Source organism: Schistocerca americana, chromosome 5 (assembly GCF_021461395.2).
Source record: "Schistocerca americana isolate TAMUIC-IGC-003095 chromosome 5, iqSchAmer2.1, whole genome shotgun sequence".
Classification (NCBI taxonomy): domain Eukaryota; kingdom Metazoa; phylum Arthropoda; class Insecta; order Orthoptera; family Acrididae; genus Schistocerca; species Schistocerca americana.
In genome coordinates, this window is record NC_060123.1 from 429,619,749 (window position 1) to 429,641,994 (window position 22,246).

Consider the following 22,246-nt stretch of genomic DNA (forward strand, 5'->3'; position numbering starts at 1 on the left):
GCCCTTTGCTGTTCCTTATCTATAAAAACGATTTGGGAGACAAGCTGAGCAGCCGTCTGCGGTTGTTTGCAGATGACGCTGTCGTTTATAGACTAATAAAGACATCAGAAGATCAAAACAAACTGCAAAACGATTTAGAAAAAAATATCTGAATGGTGCGAAAAGTGGCAGTTGACTCTAAATAACGAAAAGTGTGAGGTCATCCACATGAGTGCTAAAACGAATTCGTTAAACTTCGGTTACACGATAAATCAGTCTAATCTAAAGGCCGTAAATTCAACTAAATACCTAGGTATTACAATTACGAACAACTTAAATTGGAAGGAACACATAGAAAATGTTGTGAGGAAGGCTAAAGAAGACTGCGTTTTATCGGCAGGACACTTAGGAAATGTAACAGAGCTACTAAAGAGATTGCCTACACTACACTTGTCTGTCCTCTTTTAGAATACTGCTGCGCGGTGTGGGATCCTCACCAGATAGGACTGACCGAGTACATCGAAAAAGTTCAAAGAAGGGAGCACGTTTTTTAGTATCGCGAAATATGGGAGAAAGTGTTACAGAAATAATACAGGATTTGGGCAGGACATCATTAAAAGAAAGGGTTTTTTTCGTTGCGACGGAATCTTCTCACAAAATTCCAATCACCAACTTTCTCCTCCGAATGCGAAAATATTTTGTTGACACCGGCCTACACAGGAAGAAGCGATCACCACGATAAAATAAGGGAAATCAGGGCTCGTACGGGAAGATATAGGTGTTCATTCTTTCCGCGCGCTGTACGAGATTGGAATAATAGAGAATTGTGAAGGTGGTTCGATGAAACCTCTGCCAGGTACTTAAATGTTATTTGCAGAGTATCCATGTAGATGTAAATGTAGAATAAGTAATGTAACACATTTTTCTTTTCTGAGAGCAGGCTGGTTTCATTCAGGATTGCAACGCATTGTTTTATTACTCACTCTTTTGGCCACAAAACATAATCTCCGTTCAAAGCGACGACCATACGCCCCCTCGCTGGGAGGGCCTGTACCACTCTACTGGTTGACATTGCAGCCAACGTCCTGTTGCATCAATAACCTACCAACCATCTACGTCAGGGGCGGGCAGGAATTCTGCTCGTGTGCGGTGCACATGCACGTGTGCAGTTAACAGGTGTTCTGCGTGCACACAGGGGCAAGCTGGCCACCCGCTTCTCTCCCCTCCCCGCCATACCGTCTCTCCGCTTCTTCCTCTGTAATGAGTTTTGTTTCCTGGCCTGCTTTATTGAATGAAGGAATAAGGGTAGTAGGAGTGCTTGAAAGTAATCATCGTTTGAAAGAGTACCTATTACCTACGATACGTTTTATTTAATTATTACAGGTGGAGTTTACAATACGTTTAATGTCTGGAACAAAATTTCTACATACAGACAAACGCAAACAGTTACGCAAATTTTCATTACTGATGTTTGCTCTTAACCGAGACTTATTAATTTTCATAACAGAAAAAAATCTCTCACAAACGTATGTCCAGCGAAACATTGACATTATCTTCGCGGCTTCGCGATGGAGACGAGGAAACTTTCTGTGGAAAGTCGTGATAAAAATCTACCACACGTCTTGGCAAAAGGAACCTGTCTCTCAGACGAGAATTACGCTGTAGACCTATTAATTCCATTTGCAAACTGGGATGAATATCATCTACAGAAACAGCAGATTGTCTCGAGAATTATTCAAAACCTTGGGATAAGTAAGATATATCCCCAAATCGCTTGAGAAATTCCACTTTTATTGCACTAAGAACGGCAACATACTGAAATTTATTATAATGGCGTTGAATATTAAACTTCCGCTGACCAGCGAGAATACTGTCACATATTATACATTTCCTATTTTCACGTTTTTGCACAGAGAAAAAATGATTCTCCCATTCCTTTTTAAAAGATAGCAAATCTCCAATTCTCCGTTTCCTTGATTCACTCTGCATTTTCCGGTTACTGAAATTCACTACGTAGTGGTCGCTTCGCTTCAACGTCCGCAGCTTAGCCTGGAACTACACTGCGGCAACCTGCCGGCTGTCGCCACTGCTCCGTTCGACGATTGCACGCGAGCAGCACACGTGCAGCGCTGTGTGCTCATGAGCCGCGTCCAACGTTTGCCCGCCCCTGATCTACGTACTGCTTCCCGCGGAGAGGATCCTTCGGTTGGACAAACAAATGAAGTCGTTTCTTCCATCTCCTGAGAGTAGCACAACAGACTTCAGACATGATCGTTGCACCACGAAAGAGGACGTCAAGCAGAATAGCCCCATTAGCGTCCCAGAAGACCGTCACCATGTCTTTACTCGGTGACAGTGCGGCTTTGAACTTTTTGTTCGGCGGAGAGCTGGTATGGCAACACTCCGTGGAATGCTGCTTTGTTTCAGGTCCGAAGTGATGAATCCAAGTTTTCTCGCCTGTGAAGGTATTCGACAAAAATTGTCACGATCAGGCTTGTACCATGCAAAAAGTTCTACACAGATGGTCTTTCGTTGTTTGGCGAGGAATCCAGCGGACACCCACCTATAAGTACTCCAACTACCCGACGAGTGTGCCAGCACTATCAGCAGAGGTATTTGTGATCAATTGATCACCTCGAATGAGTGTGTCCGCACGTTCCAACGCTGCAGGAGTAAGAGCTGTGTGCGGCCGGTCGGCACACGTGAGATCAGACAGATTTGCACAACATAGTTGTGTGATAACAAAAGCCTCGCCCAACGACTTACCCGACTTACCGTACGTCTGTTCACTGCCTGGTCTCGGTAGTCATTCTGCGATACTCTGGTTCTCCGCCAAAATAAACTCAGTGACAGCTCTCTGCTTGGAACGCACCTCCGTTACAGACGCCATTTTGAAGGCTACGTATAGCGTCGCTACCGAACGAAAGTTCATGTTACTAGAGGAGCTGAAGCGGGAATATTCCACATTGTCCTACAATAAATTCCAAATTTTTTCAACCAAACTGGCCCAGAAAAAAAGATATGTTGCGTTATTTGTTGAGCGTCTCTGGCGTATAGTTGGTGAGATCTGCGTATCGCGTAAGTAGCATAGCATAAGTAGCATAGGCATAACGCGGCATCATTAACAATCTCCAACAAAACCAAAGAAAACCCACAAATTCTGAGCACCAAACGTGTTGTGGCGACAGTGTTTTGGGATCGAAAGTTTGTCGTGGTCATCGACTTAGTGTCTAGAGAAGAGAACATAAATACTCGCACACCAGTGTACTGTCACAGCCTTCATTGACTGTGCCGCGCCGTCCAAATCGGCATGAATTGTCTTCCAGCAGCATAGTATTTCACCATAGCGCTCGCTCATATTCTGCTGCGTTGACGGATTTGATTCGGAAGTTTAAATGATGGAAAGTTTTCGAACAACCGCCTTATAGCCTAGACTTAACCGCAGGTGATAACTATATTTTTCGCAAGTTGAAGGAGTTTTTTTGGTGGAAAGCATTACGGAAGCGACAGGCTGAAAGAACACGTTGTTTTTTTCCCTTTATTGAGAATCGATTCCCCCCGAAGGGGGCGGACTGGCAGCAGCTTAGTACGCCGCTCTTCAGCCTACAGAATTTTTTTTTTAAAAAAAGTGAAGGTAATAAATAATAAAAGCAGGCGACAAAGTCGGTGACTTAAATGGTAAAATGGCGGAAAATTATAGAACTTAAAACATAAAACAAAGGGTTGGCGATGCTAATAAAATACACAGGAAGCAGACAGGTAAAATAACAGACAGACAATTAAAAAACACGGCGACAGTCTGGTTTCTGTTCGCAACACTTTGGTTCAAATAGCTCTGAGCACTATGGGACTTAACATATGAGGTCATCAGTCCCCTAGAATTTAGAACTAGTTAAACCTAACTAACTTAAGGACATCACACACATCCATGCTCGAGGCAGGATTCGAACGTGCGACCGTAGCGGTCGCGCGGTTCCTGACTGAAGCGCCTAGAATCGCTCGGCCAGTATCGGCCGGTGCAACACTTTGGAAAAGACGAACAACACTGAACATGCACTTGAACACTGGACTAAAAAGTTGGCACAAATATGACACAAAACAGCCGAGGGCAGATGGGGGGAACCTGGACGGATGATGGGAAAGAAAAGGGAGAAGGAGAGGAAAAACGAAATGGGGGGAGGTGGGGGAGGAGCCGACAGAGGACGAGGACTCATAAGAAGGGGGGGGGGGGGGGAGCTGGCAAGACGTGAGAGGGAGTGGGGAAAGGCAGAGGAGGAGAATGCAAAAGGACTCGGGGGGGGGGGGGGGGGGGGGAGGGATGCAGAGAGAGCGTAGGCGGGGAAAAAACAGGATGGAAGGGGGGGAAGAGGGAGCCCGGAGAAAGGACAGAGGAAAGGAGCGGAGGTGAGGATCAGAGTTGATAGGAGTGATAAATGGAGGGAGAGAGGGCATCATCCTACAAGGGGAGTTGACGGAAACCACCTTGGGAAAGGAGATGGAGGGTGTAGAGATGGAGGGTAGGGGGGACACAACAGTGAAGGTACGGCAGAGGGCGGGGGTTCGAGAGGAGAGGAGCAACCAGTGGATGAGAGGGATCAAGGTGTAGAGTATGCGGATCTCTACGAGGAATAGGAGCAGATGGGGGAAAGGAATCAGGTCGTACAGGATCCGCGTGTGGGAGCACGTTGTTGACTGGATGACAAACTTCACAGCACCTCAGTATGCAGAAAGTATGGGAAAACTTGTGGAGTGCTACGACATGTCTGAATTTGAAGGGCAATTACGGACAGCTAAATTATCAAAATATGTTTAAAACAAATTTTCTTTCATTATGTCGGATAAAAAGTCTGGAGAAACGAATGTTCTTTACTTTTTAATGAGCATCGTGGCTGTCTAAACTCAGCAATCTTGGCGAGCCGCACGTGATTGTAAAGCCACTCGCCAGATGCCGCACGAGGCTAGCGCCGGCCCGCTAGAGGGCGTGCCCAGTTTAGCCGCCGCCAGCGCCTCGCGTGGGCGTCATCTGACGGCGCCGACTACAGAACTACGCTCTCCGCGTCCCACACGTTAGTAAAACAGCCAGAAAGGTTCATATTACCATCCTAGTATACGGTCGCACTTGAACGTACAGCAGAGAAGTAGCAGATGCGTTGCAATAAGATCTGTGCTCGGTTGAGACTGTGACGTTCAAATCGATCTTGAACTGTACTGGTCCACGTTTTGTAGCATATAACTGAAATCTGACGTAGCTTTCGGGTTACATGACAGGACAATTTCAGATGTAAGCCAATTTCGTTGTCCACCAGTAGCTTCCTCAAAATTAAAACTGTACTCAGATCGAGTACTTCTAAAGTTTCCTTTTCTTGCAAAAACTGAATTGTTGAAGGAAGGAATGACGGTAGGTAAAATAACAGAAATCAGTTACTTATTTGCAGCTTTACGTAAAGGCCGGTCAGAAAGTTTCCGTTTGAGGGCGTTATTGCTGCGTGTACGTATCCCAGTACAACTCCGATGCGGGTATATCCGTCATGTAGGCAAGGGTTAGTGTGGTCTGTCGTCCTGATAACAATTAACCAAATGGCTCAAATGGCTCTGAGTACTAAGGGACTTAAAATGTGAGGTCTCTGTCTCCTAGAACTTAGAACTACTTAAACGTAACTAATCTAAGGGCATCACACACATCCATGCCCGAGGCAGGATTCGAACCTGCGACCGTAGCGGTCCCGCGGTTCCAGACTGAAGCGCTTAGAACCGCTCGGCCACACAACAATTAACCGTCGGTGCCGGTTATCATCCATTTTATTTCTGTTGGTACACCAGTATTTGGATAATGCATTCTCCAGATTTTCTTAGCTCGTTCCAGGTGAATCCTATGACCAGCTTGCGGAGCGTAACGGACCTTGAGACACAGGAAGCGCAGCCAGGGCAAGATCTATTCCGTGGAACAGATTAACGACAGTGGCCGGTGCTTCGGCCAATCTGAGTGTGGTTTTTAGGTGTTTTCCCACGATCTTTTAGGCAAGTGCTAGGGTGATCCCCTATTTCCATCTCAGAAAATACGGTACACACGCAGAACAAAGTTTACACAATTCGCACACAGGTGGCGGCGCACACGATTTCCTGACGACTTCGGCGAGACACAGGCCTTTCGACCGCATAATAACATAAAATAAACTTGCCAAATTCCGAGTACAGCGGAGTCCCTACTATGCAGAATTAACGTTAAGAAGAGGAAGAAGAAGAATTCCACGCGAGTCAAAAGTCGGTGCGTACTCCACCATATTGGCTGTTTTTAGGGCTTTCCTCAATCGGTAAAAATTTTGTTTTCTGTCTGTCCGTCCGTGCGTCCGACTGTTAACACCCTTTTTTCTTAGAAACTCGTACAGGCAGCAAGTTGAATATGGGATACGGTCTCTTGGCGGTGTTAAAAATTTAAGATTGTAAGTCAACGCACTCAAATGATATGGCCATTTATGTCACATATTTTGTCACTCATCAGAACTTATAGTTGAACTATCTACACACAAAATGAAGTTTGTACGGAACTCGATTCTCTTCAAGGACAGAAATGTCTCAGCCGTCTTCTAGGTAACTGAACTCACTCACTGCAAAATTCATCCTTATTTTCTTATCTACCGAATTTCTGGCTAATTTGATTTCTTTTTAACACTTTGACCGTACTGTGGAGAAGGAAAACAGGATAAAAAGAATCAAATCGTTTGAGATGAGACGCTGATAATTCAGTAGACTGATAAAATGAGGAAATCCTTCACAGAATCGCCTTTGAAATGAATAAGGAGAAAATACTGATCGCAAACAGGAAGGGAAGATAGTGGCATGTTTAAAGACGTCATCGAATTACTTCTGTGATACTTGAGGGTGCTGGAGAATGTAAAAACTGTAGCAGAAGACACTTATCGGAATACATCCATCAAATACACGAGGAGGATGCGTGTACGCTCTACAATCAAATGAAGAGATTGGAACTTGGAGAAAGCTGTGGCGTGCCGCATCAAACCAGTAAGGAGACCTATACAAAGAAATGAGAGAAGAAATGGCTTAACCCAAAGTGTGGCTCTCCTTCGAAACTAGAACACTTCAGTGACGTATATTGTGTAAAATAAAGCCTGTTAGCGATAAAATAAAGCACTTTTCACTAGTAAAAAGAAATCAGAAACTCTCATAGCCAAAGAATATGTCGTGAGGAACACCTTGATGCCGTAGGTAAATTTCGTGAACAGCTACGTACGCACTGATTTGTAACTTTCTAGTTACCGCTTTAAACGTACCCACGAAAATTTAACATTAGATAAAAGGTAGATTGTTGGCCTGTACTAAGCAACTAAAGACAACGAAATGCAGCTATTTAATTAAAAAATGCAGGAAATCATCACTTCATGGATTCCGCGTCGAAGCAATTTCTAAGACAGCATTTCCAAACTGTCTCATCACTTACCGTTTGGTTTAGTTGACAGCTGTTGTCTAGCTTTCTTTATTCTTACAAGGAGGGTTCCCCAGCGGTGGGAACAACATTTTGAAACAGTATGTACGGTGGTGTGGGATAAGGTCCCAGGTGTTACATCCTGTAGCCATATACTCTCGTAGGCTCTCGTTTGCAAGTAATCGCAGAAAAAAGTATCGGAATATCGCACAACGCGCAGTAACTTTCCAGGTCAGGGTAAGAACTTCGCATGGAGAAGGTTGTGGGTTCGAATCTCATTAGATGTTACATTTCTTTTTTATTTTTATATCTTTATCGAAATGTCTCTGATCATTATTTTTATTCAATTAAATGGCTTAAACATAATTTTTTGTTTCTATTACTTTGTCATATTATTTGAATCACCCCACAAACTTTTTCATTTGTTCTCATTTATTCTTTATATCATTAGTTTTCAACACGGAATTTTTGTGAATGTGCATTTAATTGTATTTCTTTGCCTAGTGTTATATTTAAATAAAAAAACCTCACACCCCGGTTCCCGGAACTTCTGAAGGTAGACGTTGTCTGTGGCTATTGTATCACGGACACGGTCCCTTTGACTGTTCATAGATGTCACTAAACCCGCCCAAAGATGAAAACAACCATACATAAGCAGCGTCTACAAGACGAAGGGGGTCCGCCACCCCATCAGTTCCAGTCACTCCACCAGGAAGGAGGTACTATGATCGTGTTTTCTGTAGTTCAAACATGCCTAGACAGTCAATACCGCGGTTCGATTGCGTCCGCATTGTTACTTTGTGCCAGTAAGGGCTCTCAACAACGGAAGTGTCCAGGCGTCTCGGAGTGAACCAAAGCAATGTTGCTCGGACATGGAGGAGATACAGAGAGACAGGAACTGTCGATGACATGCCTCGCTCAGGCCGCCCAAGGGCTACTACTGCAATGGATGACCGCTACCTAAGGATTACGGCTCGGAGGAACCCTGACAGCAACGCCATGTTGAATAATGCTTTTCGTGCAGCCATAGGACGTCGTGTTCCAACTTAGGCTGCCTGATGCGCAACTTCACCCCCGACGTCCATGGCGAGGTCCATCTTTGCATCCACGACACCATGCAGCGCGGTACACATGGGTCCAACCAAAATGCTGAATGGACCGCTCAGGATTGGCATCACATTCTCTTCACCGATGAGTGTCGCAAATGCCTTCAGCCAGACTATCGTCCGAGTCATGTCTGGAGGCAACTCGGTCAGACTGAACCCCTTAGAGACACTGTCCGCGAGTGCAGCTGTTTTGGGGTGGAGCCGACGTACATCGCTGGTGGTCATGGAAGGCGCCGTAACGGCTGTACGATACGTGAATGCCATCCTCCGACCGATAGTGCAACCATATAGGCAGCAAACTGGCGAGGCATTCGTCTTCATGGACGATCATTCGCGCCCCCATCGTGCACATCTTGTGAATGACTTCCTTCAGGATAACGACGTTGCTCGAATGGAGTGGCTAGCATGTTCTCCAGACATTACCCTATCAAACATGCCTGGGATAGGTGGAAAAAGGCTGTGTATGGACGACGTGACCCACCAACCACTCTGAGTGATCTAGGCCGAATCGCCGTTGAGGAGTGGGACAATCTGGACCAACAGTGCCTTGATGAACTTGTGGAAAGTGTGCCACGACGAATATAGGCATGCATCAGTGCAATCTGGACCACCACCTCTGAAGGTCTCGCTGTATGGTGGTCCGACATACAATGTGTGGTTTTCATAGGCAATAAAAAGGGCGGAAATGATGTTTATGTTGATCTCTATTCCAGTTTTCTGTACAGGTTCCGGAACTCTCGGAATCGACGTGATGCAAAACTTTTTTTATGTGTGTATTTATACTGACTAGAATGATATCAGAAACGTATTTTTCGTTACAAGATTTGCATTTTTTGCGTGGTAATCGTCATATAAACATTTAAAACGTAAATATATAAACATAAACATTTAAAACAAATTACTGTTGCACTATGGACAAAATAACTCAGATGAAGATTTAAACGAAAGAAAGGATTATAAGTAAAACAGAACAGAAGTGAAGAAAAATGAGGACTAGAAATAATGAATGCAACAACATGGACGAAAATATAAGATGACAAGTGAAAGAAATTAAATCGAAATTGATACATAAAATTAATCAAAATTACTTGAAACAATTATTCCGAGTGGAAAAAGAATGATAGGAAAGAAAACTAAGAGGAAATGAAAAAATTGGTGCAATGATTAAAACTATGTGACAAATGAATTCAAATTTTTTTTGTTAATTACTCGTAAACGAGGGCCTACAAGGGTGAGTGGCTGTAGTGTTTGATACCTGTGATGTTCACCTACATCATCACTGTACAGTTGGTTTCAAAAATTCAGTCCCACCACTGCTGGGGACCTTTCCTTGTTAGATAAAGAACGAATGGACTGACAGCACTGAAGACACAGGTGTTAGACGACAAACTCCACTGCAGTTGGCAGCAGTTACTATCGTCGTCTTGCCTGAAAACGCTCACGTCATCAACATGCTTGTGGCGGTAGGTGAACTGTGATGGCAGATCAGAGAGGAGGCACGTGCGTCAGCCAGGTGACCTCGGCACAGGCCAGTTCGAGGTCTGCTGCAACTGACGCGCACAGTTCTTACTTCACACTTCAGTGTTGTCTAGCTGATTAGAGGTCGAACTTGCGGATACTTCCCTTTTTTTCCTCAGCAGTATCATCGTCAGATGCGGCCAGTCACGACTTAATTTCCTATGTCAACCTTTTGATATCATAATAGCACTTGTATCCTCAATTACTTGTTGAATACGTTCCAATTGCTATCTCCCCTACAGTTTGTGCCCTCTTTGGCTTCCTCTACCACATTGCAATTTGTTCGCTAATGATCCAACACAGTGCCACATCATCTTGTCCGTTCTCCTAAGGTATTCTACAAGCACCCAAAAACCACGCAACTGTGCACTCGCTTCATGAGAGTCTACAGAAAGGATTCGAATTTAATTCAGGACACTGGCACAAAGACTCGTTATCAGCAAGCACTCGCCTTCTCCAGGCTAGCGAAATATTGGCGGTGAAAATTTCTTCCAGCAGCAAAAACTGTATAGACCAACTAAGTCTAGTGCAACAGGCGAAGTTCCGGCGGAGGTTCGAGTCCTCCCTCATGCATGGATGTGTGTGTTTGTCCTTAGGATAAATTTAGGTTAAGTAGTGTGTAAGCTTAGGGACTGATGACCTTAGCAGTTAAGTCCCGTAATACACTCCTGGAAATGGAAAAAAGAACACATTGACACCGGTGTGTCAGACCCACCATACTTGCTCCGAACACTGTGAGAGGGCTGTACAAGCAATGATCACACGCACCGCACAACGGACACACCAGGAACCGCGGTGTTGGCCGTCGAATGGCGCTAGCTGCGCAGCATTTGTGCACCGCCGCCGTCAGTGTCAGCCAGTTTGCCGTGGCATACGGAGCTCCATCGCAGTCTTTAACACTGGTAGCATGCCGCGACAGCGTGGACGTGAACCGTATGTGCAGTTGACGGACTTTGAGCGAGGGCGTATAGTGGGCATGCGGGAGGCCGGGTGGACGTACCGCCGAATTGCTCAACACGTGGGGCGTGAGGTCTCCACAGTACATCGATGTTGTCGCCAGTGGTCGGCGGAAGGTGCACGTGCCCGTCGACCTGGGACCGGACCGCAGCGACGCACGGATGCCCGCCAAGACCGTAGGATCCTACGCAGTGCCGTAGAGGACCGCACCGCCACTTCCCAGCAAATTAGGGACACTGTTGCTCCTGGGGTATCGGCGAGGACCATTCGCAACCGTCTCCATGAAGCTGGGCTACGGTCCCGCACACCGTTAGGCCGTCTTCCGCTCACGCCCCAACATCGTGCAGCCCGCCTCCAGTGGTGTCGCGACAGGCGTGAATGGAGGGACGAATTGAGACGTGTCGTCTTCAGCGATGAGAGTCGCTTCTGCCTTGGTGCCAATGATGGTCGTATGCGTGTTTGGCGCCGTGCAGGTGAGCGCCACAATCAGGACTGCATACGACCGAGGCACACAGGGCCAACACCCGGCGTCATGGTGTGGGGAGCGATCTCCTACACTGGCCGTACACCACTGGTGATCGTCGAGGGGACACTGAATAGTGCACGGTACATCCAAACCGTCATCGAACCCATCGTTCTACCATTCCTAGACCGGCAAGGGAACTTGCTGTTCCAACAGGACAATGCACGTCCGCATGTATCCCGTGCCACCCAACGTGCTCTAGAAGGTGTAAGTCAACTACCCTGGCCAGCAAGATCTCCGGATCTGTCCCCCATTGAGCATGTTTGGGACTGGATGAAGCGTCGTCTCACGCGGTCTGCACGTCCAGCACGAACGCTGGTCCAACTGAGGTGCCAGGTGGAAATGGCATGGCAAGCCGTTCCACAGGACTACATCCAGCATCTCTACGATCGTCTCCATGGGAGAATAGCAGCCTGCATTGCTGCGAAAGGTGGATATACACTGTACTAGTGCCGACATTGTGCATGCTCTGTTGCCTGTGTCTATGTGCCTGTGGTTCTGTCAGTGTGATCATGTGAGGTATCTGACCCCAGGAATGTGTCAATAAAGTTTCCCCTTCCTGGGACAATGAATTCACGGTGTTCTTATTTCAATTTCCAGGAGTGTATTTCACACACACTTGAACATTTTGAACAACAGGCCAAGTGTGACTTAATACAACAATAATACGAGGGATATTTGGAACGTAAGGAACGACAGGTCGCGAAATGGAAACCACAGTGAAAATCAAAACTTTTATTTGCAACAGTTAAAAATGGTTCAAATGGCTCTGAGCACTATTGGACTTAACATCTGAGGTCATCAGTCCCCTAGCATTTAGAACTACTTAAACCTAACTAACCTAAGGACATCGCACACATCCATGCCTGAGGTAGGAGTCGAGCCTGCAACCGTAGCGGTCGCGCGGTTCCAGACTGAAGCGCGTAGAACCGCTCGGCCCACAATGGCCGGCTGCAACAGTTAGCTACAACTTCCAGCTAATTATCTCCATAGTCGCCGATCCGACTTAGACGTTTGTCGTAGCGTTGTACCAACTTTCCAATACCCTCGTTATAGAATGCAGCCACCAGTGCTTTCCAGCAATTCTCTATGCTGGCCTACAGCTCGTTGTCTGTGCCAAAATGTTGTCTTCATAGCCAGCGGTTCATGTGGGCAGAGATGAAACTCAGAAGGAGATAATTACGGGCTGTATAGTGGGTAATCAAACATTTCCAATTGAAAACGATTAAAGGAGCATCTTCATTGCCCCTGCAGAATGCGGCTGAGAACTGTCTTGAAGAAGAAAACGCACGACAGTTATGTAATGTTGGCTGCATAGCTTCAGGCGAAATTTCTCAAAGGCCCTCGTACTTGGCGGGAGACACTATTGTTCTAGGTATCTTTATGTGCTCCCTGTGTGCTCTGAACTAAAAAGAACGTCGTAACGCGATCGACGGGCATACTACAAACACTGCCCAACACACCTGTGCAAAACTTCATCGGATTTTCAGTGTGGTTTCCATTTCGCGACCGATCGTTCCTTACTTTCCGAATAACCCTCGTATACTGATTCAGCTTTGAACATGCTTACATGCAACTGGTATCGTCATATAATGTTTATATCCATCTACAGTTACAGTACAGTATTCTTACATGGTCCTAACCTAATTCAATTATAATTAAGTTAGAAGAAGGTAGCTACCTAAGTTATTAGTTTAGTAACGCACTTTGTTATAAAAGCTGATCTTTACTTAGAAGTCTAACACAATATGTCACAAAGAATCAACAAGTCACAGCAATAACTTTATAAAATTTTAGAGTTTACAATTTCATATATGATCGGTGCTCCAGAATCAAAATTCCAAGTCATATATTACACATACTTCAAATTCCTTCACTGAGTAAAACGCTTTACCTTTTACCCGTTTTCCTATAATGTTTTCCAGTTTTTTTAAAGGCGCTGAGTGGGCAGTTTATAGTCAGTTTGTTAAAATATCTGAGACTAAGATATTCATGACTATTGTGGACATTTGCAAGTCTGTCATATGGCTTATAAGTTACATATCTATTTCTTGTTTTATGATGATGTAACTACATCCTAAGGTCCAAGTTACCCAAGCTTTTCTTTATCGTATACTAGGCAACCACAAATATACAAATAGAAAGTGGAACACCACAACCGTATTTTCTAAGCATTATTATTCACACGACTACTTCTACTTTATCTTTAGGTCCTTGTATAAACCAAATAAGTACTTCTGGTCATTGGCTCATGTATCATAGAACCCATACAATAACTAAGTGCCGTGGACCGCTATTCCTCGGCAGTCTATATTCCGAACGTCTTCTCACCCCTGCAGTCCTATGACATTTGAGCCAGTGACTGGAAGTAATTACTTGGTTCATAGTACGACCTGAAGATGACGCATATGTAGCATTGAAACTAGTCGTCTGAATAATAAATACTTTGAAAATACGGCTGTGGTGTTCCACTTCCTACTATGTGGTGGTAGGAGGGTGCATAGGGCAAGTCTTACAGTGGGGACGGTCACAAGGGTAGGTGACATAGGGTAGGAAGATGGTTGCAGAAGGAGCATAGGGTCTGACAAGAACATTGTGGAGATTGGGAGGGCAACGGAAAGCTATTCTAGGAGTGGTGGGCAAAATTTCAGACAGAATGGATCTCATTTCAGGGCATGATTTTAGTAACTCATGGCCCTGTCCAAGTGACTGATTAACACATTTTTGTCAATAATTCATTGTTTTCCTTGTTATAATACTTAAAATAATAGATATAAAACAATGGGTAATAATAACTGACAATAATGAACATAATAGAACCAACATTTTATTGGCAGTCACCTACAGTGTTGGTTTACACAATTCTTCCCTGCATTATACACTTCTTTCAAAAGGCCTACTTTTTTCATTGAAGGTATTTTAAATCTGTCTTGAAGTTGCAAGGAAATGTATATTTTTGTCACCAAATGTGATTCATTTTATTGAAATAAAATAACATCAGTGGTCTTAATGAAACACGTATACCATTTGGCTTCCTTTCTCCATCTAAAAACAGTTCATTACAAAAGATGTTGATGTTAGTACTTAAAGTTTTTGCTCACATCAGGAAACATCATCTGTGTGTGAGTTTTTTTATTTTTTTTTAGGTATTTCCTCACTTACACCATTGTTTCTTGTACCATAGCTGCAAAGTCAGATTGTCAACTTACGCCTTTACTTACTGTTGAGATCTCAAAATTTGTCAGGGAAATGCCAGGGAATTTCACTTCGGGAAACTTGTGGTAAACCTGAAAAAGTTATTGTTTCCAGAAAATTTTAATTTTAAAGTCTAAGTATTTCCAAATTACAGTATAATTGTTTCGTTATTCCATTTTTTCTGTTTTCAGAAATGTATGATTTTCTTCAAATAACATCTTAGTTAACAAAACATACATATTATAAAATTTAACTTTCCAGAAAATTCTTGACGGACTCTGGAAATCAATGTGCAATATTATCAGCCGCTCTCCCAAGTCCAGAAGAATAATGGACTTTCATCAGATAAATATACATGTTAGGAACTTTCGTCATATTCATTTCCTTGAATAAGAGTGTAGAGGATTCCCGTCGTGTTAATCCTTCAAACATCTAGCAACCTTTTCTGTCTTTAAACAGAATCTTTGATCCAAGTGAGTTTCCACATAGCGGAATTCCTTATGTCATAGGGGAAATGAAGAAAGCAAACTAAGCCTACAGTAACAATGTTTCAATAACACGACATCTCAGCGTATGCAGCACATATTCCAGTTAAGACTTTGATCGGTGTGGATGTCCAGAAGTTTCACTGTGACTGGGCGCATTATGCGAGTAATCTTAATTTTCACAAAATACGGAAAGAAAATCTCATGTAACAGCGTTACCTAGGGTGTAAAGTATTTACCACACGTAGCAGTATTTTTCGCCTACAGAAAGGTGGCGTGCAGAGGACAGGAGTCCCGTCACAGCAGGCGCCGGCAAATGGCGGTAAGACGGATCGTTCTGTCAGGAGAATTGAGGGTCCTGCGACCAATAAACATCCGGAGGCATTTTGGCGAGGTGCTTTCGCCTAATGGTGGCCGGTATGCAAATAGCGAGGCGCCAGTTCTGCAGATAATTGCTTTTTAACAAGGCCGGGCCGGCGGCGGAAGGTCCCGCTGACGAATGGAGGCGCCTGCGAGAACTGCCCTCCCCCCCATCCCATCACACCACGACGCTACCTTCCCGGCGTCCTGAGCTGCCAGCCAAACGGCAGCGATCGATGTGACTGCGAGGAATCGACGTGCGAGTGGGCCCGTCGACTGCGCGGCGGCCGTTAGTCTTTGAGTTCAGGCATGAGTTTGGCAGGCAGGGAGCTGATGGAAGGGTTTCCTATTGGAGAGGGGGAGGGGAGCGGTTGCAGTTTGTTACTCTGTCCACTTCCCCCTATATCACTCGCCGCCGCCACCGCTTTTAAAAGTGCCACACATGTGTAGGATTTTAGTAATAATTATCTTTAGAAATAATGACAAGCAACCGCATTCGCGTCGTCGCAGGTAATCCGTGCTGTTGTGTGAACCGCTGTATCAAGATGTCTTAGTGGCTAACGCACATGCCATCTAAGCATGAGAACCGGTTTTGATTCCCGACCTTGGTACAAATTTTCACTCGCCGCTTCGGTCTATATACATGAATAAATAATATACGAGAAGCAATAGATAGGAGTGTGACTTTTGGAATTTTGGATCTGTCCGGGGAGCGTGCTCGGATAGCTTAAGTGGTCATCAAATACAAAATTTCATCGTGTGTGGTTATTAACATCCTGCAGGTACAGGGAGTCCCTTCAAAGAGTTTCCAGGCGCATTTCATCTGGTACATCTACATGGTTACTCAGCAATTCACACTTCAGGGCCTGGCAGAGGATTCATCGAATCATTTTCATACTACTAATTCCACTCTCGAATGGCGCGTGCGAAAAAGGAACACCTAAATCTTTCCGTTCGAGCTCTGATTACTCTTATTTTATTATGATGATCATTTTTCTCTACGTAGGTGGGCCTCAACAAAAAGTTTAGATCTCGCTGCAAAGAAAACCGCCTTTGTATCAGTGACTGCCACCCCAACTTGCGTATCACATCAGTGACACACTCATCCCGCGATAACACGAAACGAGTTGCCCTTCTTAGCACTTTTTCGATGTCCTCCGTCAATCCTACCTGATAAGGATCCCACACCGCGCAGCAATATTCCAGCAGAAGACGGACAAGTGTAATCTAGGCTGTCTCTTTAGTGGGGTTGTCGCATCTTCAAAAACTGTTCTGCCAACAAAGTGCAGTCTTTGTTTCGCCTTCCCCATAATATTATCTATGTGGTCTTTCCACTTTAAGTTGCTCGTAATTGTAATTCCTAGGTATTTATTCGAATTGACAGCCTTTAGATTTATGCGATTTATCGTATACCCAAAATTTATCGAATTTCTAAGAAGTATCCATGTGGATGACCTCGCACGTTTCTTTGTTTAGTGCCAATTGCCACTTTTCGCACCACACACAAATTCTCTCTAGATCATTTTTTAATTGGAATTGATCGTCTGATGATTTACTATACACTAAATTACAGCGTCATCTGCAAACAATCGAAGGGGATGCTCAGATTATCACCTAGATCATTTATGTAAATCAGGAACAGCAGAGGGCCTATGACACTACCTTGCGGAACGCCAGATATCACTTCTGTTCTACTCGATGATTTACCGTCTATCACTACGAACTGTGACCTCCCTGAGAGGAAATCACGAATCCAGTCACACAACTGAGACGACACTCCATATGCACGCAATATGATTAATAGTCGCTTGTGAGGAACGGTATCAAAAGCCTTCTACAAATCTAGGAATACGGATCCCTTGTCGACAGCACTCATTACTTCATGGGAATTACCTCTGCCTCCCTTCTTTCCCCCGAGTCCTTTTTGCTCTCCCCTCCACTGCCTTTCCCACTCCTTCTCGCGTCCGTCCTGGCCCCCCTCTTTTCTATGTCCACTCCCTCCACTGACACCCCCCTTTTTTCTTTTCCTCTCCTCCCCCCTTTTTCTCCTCATCGGTCCGGACCCCCCCCCCCCCCCCCCCCCGTCTGCCGCCGTGTTACCTGTACAGCAGTGCTGTTTTACGTGAGTGTTCAGTGTTGTGCGTCCCCTGTCAGTGTTGCGAACAGCCACCATGCTGTCGCTACTTGTGTTTTTTATCTCCTGCGAACAGAAACCAGACTGTGGCCTTGTTTTTTTTTTTTTTTTTTAACTGTGCCTGTCTGCTTATCATGTGTCTTCATCCGCATCGTCACCGCAGTGTTTTTATATTTTAAATTCCACAACTTTCCGCCATTTTACAGTTTTCTATAATATCACCGTTTTATCTCCTTCTTCTTGTTTGTTTATACTCTCATTATGGTTTTTAACTTTTCTGTAGGCTGTAGAGCAGCATATTACGCTGCTGCCAGCCCGCCCTCCCCCCTTCTGGGAGGGGGGAATCGAAATGCAATAAAGGAAAAAAAAATCCGTTGTTTGTCACTCGTTCTGCCCACTGAAGCAACCTGCCCGTGCCCCAAGTACTGTTCAGCGAAGTGACAACCGGCGCCCATCTATGCATCGGATGTTGATGGCGAGGGAATATTATGGAACGTATTACCAAACCTTGTCCGCGATCACATAGTTTGGTTGTTTTATGTGAAAAGAGTACGTAAGATGTCCACCTGATGCACATATACGTTTAATACTATACCTTATAATGAAAATGAATAAACCTAAGTAACTGAAGCATTGACACGAATTGAAGTTAATTATTTTCGATTTACAATTTCATCGTGTGAGTCACACTGAAGAATAACGCAACCTTCACTCTTTTCAGTGCAGTTCAGTATTATTTTCAACACACAAAAGCGATGGTAGTGATTCAACAGCACTATGCCACATCTATAATAACACTCTTAACATTAATTTAAACCGCATTTGTGAATCGCAACATAGAAGTGTTCAAAGCAAAGAGATCTACAGCGACAGCCACAGATTTGAAACCGCGCACTTTGACGCAACGAACAAAGCAATTTTAGTAGTTGGTTCACGGACATTATCAACACGAACCTATTACTCCGCTATACAGTACCTCGCACTCGGGCATTAGCCAGTTGTAGAGGGGCGGAGAGAATGACAAACAACCCACGCGGCGAATTTTAAAAGCTGTACTTAGAGAAGGTCGTAACTGCGTACTTTCAAAATTATGGCCTAAATTTTCGCGCGGAGTCGATTGCTGGGGCTTATATGTTGGTAATATCCTTTTTACTCCTTAAAATATAAGGTAAGTTGGTGATGTTTCCCATTTAGTAACTAAGCTCGTTGACTGGAATATCTTCTGACCTCTGGGCCTCTTACGAGAGGTATCCATTAAGTAATGCAACACATTTTTTCTAGCCCAGTTTTGGTTGAAAAGACGAGGAACATGTCGTGGGACAACGTGGAATATTCCCGCTTCAGCGCCTATAGTTTCATGAAGTTCCGACAGGTGGCAGCACTATATGTAGCCTTGGAGTGACTTCTGTAACGGGCATGCGTTCCAAGCAGAGAGCAGTCATTTTCTTTTGAGGGCGTGCCAGAGCATCGCAGATATACATAGGCGCTTGCAGAATGTCTACGGAGACAAGCCAGTGAACAAAGGCACGGCGAGTCGTTGGGCAAGGCGTTTTTAACAAGTTCGCGCAACCCAGTCCGATTTCCCGCATGCCGGCTGGCAGCACACAGCTGTGATTCCTGCAGTATTGGGCTTCAGCGTCTTCGCCGCCACTAAAATGCAAACGTACTTCTCCTTCTCAGTGTCAGTGCATCCGAGGGGAGCTCACGATACTTTACTGAACTGTTATTCCTCATCCATCCTACAGCCCAACTCTCGCCCTTCCGACTGCCATCTTCTTGGCCCAATGAAGGATGCTCACTGCAGGAAGAAGTACGTGGATGATGGGGAGGTTACCGATGTAGCAAGACGTTGTCTCCGACGTCGACCAGCATAGTAGTGCCAAGAGGGCATACAGGTCGTCCGGTAGGGCGGCATATGGCCGTCGTAACGAACGAATTTTATGTTGAAAAATAGGGTTTTGTAACCCAAAGAGCAGGGAATAATACGATGTATCGCAATCCTGAATAAAACCAAGCTGCTTTCAGAAAAAAAGGTGTTTTGCATTACTTATTGAACGCCCCTCCCACTTTTCGTCAACCATTATACGTTCTGAATAGCCAACAGAAACAAAGAAAGAAAGAGTGAGAGAGACATGAAGACAGTAAGAAATCAGGCGAATAAGGATACGGATATTGTCAGAAGATGGAGGAACAAGAGCATGGAGTACAGTGCAGAAATGTTCAGATATGACAAGTAGTTTACACATAACTGAACAATGTACTATCAACAATAATTTGATCTTCCATCCAGGCAATTCCTCTCAGGCTGACCTGCGGGCGATTATTGGCCGACATGCCTCTACCTCAATTAAGGGTATAATGGCGTTCCTGAGCTGGACGCACCAGCTCGTTACAAGTGAAATATCGTTTTTTGGAATAATGGTATTTGGATATTTCAGAATGCTCCCGGAAGGTCCAGGCATACCGGAATATATTGTCTACAGTGAAATGTAGGGGAGAATGGAATGAATGATTGATTCTAACACTTTATAGAGTTACGTGAGCCGAAGCAAATTCCTCATTAGTTAATTTGTTGGCAATGAGTCCCTGAATTATTTGATCACAAATAAAATTAGTAAAATATTATTTTCATATGGTGGTCACTGCATGGCGTTCATCCTTAGTCGCAGTTTCAGAAAGCTTTAATGTTGATCTGTGGGAAAGAAAGCCACTTTTATTACTATACTTGAAATGAAACAATGGATACTGATTTGAAATGGGAGGTAAAAGTGAGTTATTTAAATTCGTTTCTTTCCGCGTTGTGCGTGATTTCCGACACCGTTGCCTATTGAAATTGCAACAACATGAAGAAACCATGAAACAAACATGAACTGGCATGAAGTACACAACATATTAGGATATACAGAGTAGGTAGAAGTAACGTCACCATAATCCATTCATATTATTAAAATGGATGTACGTTTGTATGTTTGTGTTGTATGTACGTATGTTCCGCATTTCCTCCTAAACCACTGGACTGATTTCAATCTAACTTGGTACGCATATCACTTAATGTCTAGAAATAATCCCTGTGAGGGTAAGAACCACCTAATTATCACAGAGGTGGCGGTGGTGAAAAGGAAGTGTAACCCACGACGCGCGAATACCAAGACTTTACTCATCCAATATTTCAGACATATCACACATAATTTCAAACGTTTGCGAGACATTTTCTCGCTCATATTCCCACAAAATGGTAAAAAGAAAGAAGTGTATCGCTTACTACATTTTCGCTCTCCGTGCAGTATAACTGCCTTATCAAGCATGACGTTTTAAATTATTGGAAATGGAAATGCCGTGTGGCTAGGAGCTCCCGTCGGGTAGACCGGTCGCCTGGTGCAAGTCTTTCGAGTTGACGCCACGTCGGCGAATTGCGTGTCGATGGGGATGAAATGATGATGAGAAGGACAACACAACACCCAGTCCCTGAGCGGAGAAAATCTCCGACCCGCCGGGAATCGAATCCGGGCCGTTAGGCACGACATTCGGTCGCGCTGACCACTCAGCTACCAGGGGCGGACTTTAAATTATTACTTCTTTACTGACAGCAACACATTTTTCACAGAGTATTCACATATGTGGCTGAATGAACCTGCTAAAACGATTCATTGTTCGACACATAGGTCAGCAGATATGATGTCATAAACATTGAGCTCCATGAAAATGAAACTGCAGAGCCAAATTCGCTATGTGTACAAATAGGTCTGACTGTTAAATAAATGTGAAATACACTCCTGGAAATTGAAATAAGAACACAGTGAATTCATTGTCCCAGGAAGGGGAAACTTTATTGACACATTCCTGGGGTCAGATACATCACATGATCACACTGACAGAACCACAGGCACATAGACACAGGCAACAGAGCATGCACAATGTCGGCACTAGTACAGTGTATATCCACCTTTCGCAGCAATGCAGGCTGCTATTCTCCCATGGAGACGATCGTAGAGATGCTGGATGTAGTCCTGTGGAACGGCTTGCCATGCCATTTCCACCTGGCGCCTCAGCTGGACCAGCGTTCGTGCTGGACGTGCAGACCGCGTGAGACGACGCTTCATCCAGTCCCAAACATGCTCAATGGGGGACAGATCCGGAGATCTTGCTGGCCAGGGTAGTTGACGTACACCTTCTAGAGCACGTTGGGTGGCACGGGATACATGCGGACGTGCATTGTCCTGTTGGAACAGCAAGTTCCCTTGCCGGTCTAGGAATGGTAGAACGATGGGTTCGATGACGGTTTGGATGTACCGTGCACTATTCAGTGTCCCTCGACGATCACCAGTGGTGTACGGCCAGTGTAGGAGATCGCTCCCCACACCATGATGCCGGGTGTTGGCCCTGTGTGCCTCGGTCGTATGCAGTCCCGATTGTCGCGCTCACCTGCACGGCGCCAAACACGCATACGACCATCATTGGCACCAAGGCAGAAGCGACTCTCATCGCTGAAGACGACACGTCTCCATTCGTCCCTCCATTCACGCCTGTCGCGACACCACTGGAGGCGGG